Here is a 5,000-nt window from a genome sequence, read left to right as displayed (position 1 = left end):
TTAGAACCGTACTTGAGAGTTTCCTACCTCATACGGCTCGGCAGTCAATTCTTTTGGTGTCCCATTTTTTTACCCTACCATATATCCAATTGAATGAGATTTCTCATAGATCCTATCGATTTGTCTCGGGTTAACCAAAAGAGGTTAATTACATGAGTTTCAAACTTTAATTTGGATTAAATTAATAATGAGTTTTATCTTTTCTCCCACCTTCAGAAAAATAAAGCATAGGCGTTTCGGGATTATCGTCCGTTAGATTTTTCTGAAAGGTAACTATCTCGGTTTCATATCATATATAAATTTATATAGAATCCTTGAAAAAGACTTCTTCCTCATAAAAAAGACTTACTGTCTTTGGGATCTGATGCTACACCGCTGCTCAATAACTTAGGGGATCGGCTCTATTACATAAGTTGATTCCTAATTTTTATCTCATATCATGACATAAATAAGCAGTTCTTATTTATTTTTATTGTATCGGCCCAAAACCTCGCTAATTGATCTTTACGGTGCTTCCTCTATCAATTAGATCCTTTATCCATAGAATAAAGTATCTAGGCATATATATTTCTTCATATTTTGACTTCTATGAAGTTTCTTTTTTTTTTTCTTTTTTTGTTACAGCTGATAAAAATCGTTTTTTGGACGATGCAATATGTAGAAAGCCTATTTTATTTACTAGCGTATTTATTTACTAGCGTATTTGCTCTTTCTTTCCTTTTTTTTTTTATTTCTATAGTGGAGATAGTCGCACGTAATGACAGATCACAGCCATATTATTAAAAGCTTGTGGTAAGAACGGTTTCGTTCTAGTGCTCGAAAATAATATTCTAAAGCTTTTGTATGTTCTCCGTTACTTGTGTGGATAAGGCCTATGTTATAGAGTATATAACTTCGATCATAGGGATCAATTTCTAGTCGCATAGCTTCATAATAATTCTGTAAGGCTTCCGCATAATTTCCTTCGGATTGAGCCGACATCCGTTACGGTCGTCATTCGATTCAACGAATTCTCCGTTCCAAAACCGTACGTGAGATTTTCACCTCATACGGCTCCTCCTTTATGTGCATAATGAGAATAATCCATGGAATTAAAAAAAAGGTCGAAATATTGTCATTATGAACTGAGCGGGGCTAATGTTTTTACAAGAAATCTCTAGCCAACCCTCTTGCAAAAGATCTTTTCTTACCATCAAGCGTGTTCGTACTAGATAAATAAAGTAAACTCCAACAATTTCTTTGTTCTCAACGCTCCTTAATTTCAGGAATTAGTCACTTCAACAATCTTCGATGGTTATATGGGTATCCAAAGTACGAACAAGATGGATGTTTGTTGTCCCAACCATTTCTCTTAGTTCCGATCCCGATAAGGAAAGGGAATCCTTTATAACAATAACAAAGTTTTCGTGTTGTTGATTCCTAGATGTAGTGCTTCTTCCTCTATGCCGCCTATTGGTACTAGTGTAGTAGGGTTGACCCACAATACAGACCCATAGGTGTAACCTTTCGCTCAATACTCGAATCAACAATTGAAGCATCTGAGGTTGCATTAATCGGGGATACACGACAGAAGGAATTGCTTTATTTATAAACTTCACCTTCAACAAGCGTAGATTTCTTTTTTTTTTTTCAATAGTCTTTTTTTTTTTTTTTTCTATTCCGAATCATGTGTCTTTTTCCTAAGACTAAGAGCGGTAAAATAAAAATAAAAAAAAAAATATATATAAAATAATTAAAATATATAAAATAATTATAATTATATAATAATAATCAAATCGCACCATCTCTGTAATAAGTAAATGCCTCTTTTTCTCCTGAAGTTGTCGGAATTATTCGTAATAAGATATTGGCTACGATTGAAAAGGTCTTATCAATAAAATTTCCATTTATCCGCGATCTAGGCATAGGTAGCAATCCATTCTATAACTCTTTTCATTACCCCTTCGTGAGAAAAAAAAAAGGATCTCACAAACAAAGGAAGCGTACAGTACGAAATAACATAAAAGCAGACCCATTCCATAAAAAAAAAAAAAAAAAAGATATAGCCCTCTACTTTACTTCAATTTTTTTGGCAGGAATCAAGAAAAAAAAAAAAAAAGAAATATTTGAATCCTATTTATTTCATCCAAATTTATTAGTATAAGAATTTATTAGTATAAGAATTAAAATATAAAAAGAAAAAAGAATTATTACGATTTCATCGAAGTTGAAGAATCAAAAAATTTATCCTACGGATTAGGATAGATTAGCAAAATTAGAGAAGTTTTGATTAAATTATGATAAAAAGAGGAAAAATAATCGAATAATCGTTCTATGATGAAAATAAAATAACTGCCCTTTTTTGTGTTTTGTGCATAGCAGGTATACAACATATAATCAAATATAAAAATCCCTTAGAGGATTTATGAATTTGTAATAGATTTACAGAGTAAGAGGTTGTTGTTGAGAGATCTAAAACTGGAAAAGAATTTTAGAATTCTTATAGAAATGGGGAATTAGAGTCTAAAGAGAATTATGAACTAAAAATATCCATTAAGCATAGTCTAAAAAAAAAAAACCAATCGATTGATTTGATTCGTTTCAATTCATTGATTTAATCCAGTCCGGTAGAAATATCAGAAAAAGATGGGAGTGCCTTTTTCGCAAACATGAATAGATATATATGGTATATGTTTATCGTATTATATTATTTATTTTTAACAGCCCCCTCACAAAAAAATTTCTTCGAGTCGGGAGGCTAAAGAAAAAGTGCTGAAAAAAGTGATGAAAAGTTTTCTATTTTTATAGCTAGTTTTCTAGTTAGAATTGATATTGTTCGTACCTCTCGAACAATCTAATATGAATAACTCGCTATTCGCTCGGGTTATCGGCCATAATAATTATGTAGGAGAGATGCCGAGTGGTTCAAGGCGTAGCATTGGAACTGCTATGTAGACTTTTGTTTACCGAGGGTTCGAATCCCTCTCTTTCCGCACCTTCACCTAATTCGCCAATGTAACTGACTACAATGTATCAAATCAAATAAGAACAGATACTAAAGAGTTAGACCCTTCTTTGATATAGATTCTCTATTCCCAATTTCTTTTTAATACGGAATACGTAAAATAGCGTACAGGGGATGAAAATCTACCTACGGATCTATCATACATGAATAGGAGAAAAATAAAATTTCCGAATCAAATCCCTTACCCTGTCTTCCTTTACTTAACCTTAACTCAGGTGAAAAGGGAGCAGAACCCTTGTTTTGTTATTTTAGTTAGGTTTAAGTCTGACGAGAATAATATTCTACGACAAGCAATTCATTTATTTTCAAACCGACCCATTTCCTATCTATTATTTGATTGACTAATCCTTTATATTGTAATGTGTGAAGGGTCAAATGCTTTGGTAATTCCTCATGGGTGGATGAATCAAGATAATTTTGAATCAGAGTTCTAGATTTTTGTTCATCCCTCGCTGAAATAATATCTCGGGGTTTGCAGCGATAACTTGGTATATCTACTGTACGACCATTAACTAAAATATGTCTATGGTTAACTAATTGGCGGGCTTGAGGAATAGTTGAAGCCATACCTAATCGAAAAAGGATGTTATCCAAACGCATTTCAAGTAATTGTAGTAAAACCTGACCTGTTGACCCTTTTGCTTTTCTGGCAATACGAACGTATTTAAGTAATTGTCGTTCTGTAAGGCCATAATGAAAACGCAATTTTTGTTTTTCTTCTAAACGAATACGATATTGAGATTTTTTACCGGAGCGCGATCGGTTTCTAAGATCGCTTCCGGCTCTAGGACTTTTACTAGTTAGTCCCGGTAAAGCCCCCAGACGGCGTATTTTTTTGAAACGAGGCCCTCGGTAACGCGACATAAAGACTCCTTATTAATTTGAATTTTATTGAAATTTCATAAACCTAAATTAAAACTGAACTAAATGAAGCGAAATCGACTGAAGGATTGTACTACAAATATTAATGAGATGAATTGGATCAATATCCATACTTTTTTGTATTGTATATAATGTATATTGTATATAATGTATACAAAAAATAGAAATTAAAATAAAATATATATAATATATAAATATATTAAATATAAAATATATATTAAATATAAAATATAAAAATTAAAATCTAAAAATTAAACCAAAAAAAGTTTCCTTTTTTTTTTTCTTGATTTATTCTGCAAAGATCTAACTCCTCCAATTTTATTCCTAATTGAAAGTTTCTACGACATAATAAACGGATCGTTGACCTTTGGAAAGAAAAGGGGAAAAAGCTTTTTCAATGTTCTTTGATTTCAAAAAAACATTATCAATCATGTAAAAAAGTAAAAAAGCAAACAAATAGAGAAAGCCGGCTATCGGAATCGAACCGATGACCATCGCATTACAAATGCGATGCTCTAACCTCTGAGCTAAGCGGGCTCAAATAATAGAAATTTTGTATCCATAGGAATTCAGCAAACTATTACGATCTTATCTATTAACTATCTATTAGTTATTCATAATTACTATGAATTATTAATATGAATTATAGACTAGAATTTAGAAAAACTAGAATTTTAAATTTTAAATGCCATATTTATGCCATACATAATTTATGCCATATTTAATATAATCATATTTAATATAATGATATATAATAATATATAATAATATATAATAATGGTAGATTCAATCTAATATTCAATCTAATATTGATAGAATATAATAATTAAGAATAGAATAATATAATTCTATTTGATTATATTTTAATCATTCTATTTGATTATATTTTAATCATATTAAAAATGATATTTTAATTTAATCATATTTTAATTTAATCATATTAATATTTAATAACATTATATTTAATAATATTAAATTATAATAATATTATTATAATTTAATTCTAATTTTATTATAATTATAAAAATTATAAAAATAAATTATAAATATATTTATAATTTTTATAATTATTTATTATTTATCTCTATATTATATATTTTTATTTTATATTTAT

At 29.7% G+C, this 5,000-nt stretch overlaps 1 non-coding gene across 1 annotated transcript; it reads right to left on the bottom strand.

Annotated features, from left to right (window-relative positions):
* Positions 1-4,350: 4,350 nt before the first annotated feature.
* Positions 4,351-4,423, bottom strand: TRNAT-UGU (transfer RNA threonine (anticodon UGU)). The gene has a single exon. It is a non-coding gene; the product is annotated as a tRNA-Thr (tRNA).
* Positions 4,424-5,000: the final 577 nt, after the last annotated feature.

Source organism: Durio zibethinus, unplaced genomic scaffold (assembly GCF_047325235.1).
Source record: "Durio zibethinus cultivar Kanyao isolate XHJ-2024 unplaced genomic scaffold, ASM4732523v1 HiC_scaffold_176, whole genome shotgun sequence".
Lineage (NCBI taxonomy): Eukaryota > Viridiplantae > Streptophyta > Magnoliopsida > Malvales > Malvaceae > Durio > Durio zibethinus.
Note: the sequence above shows the minus strand (reverse complement) of the source record. Positions and strands in the feature narration are given on the sequence as shown.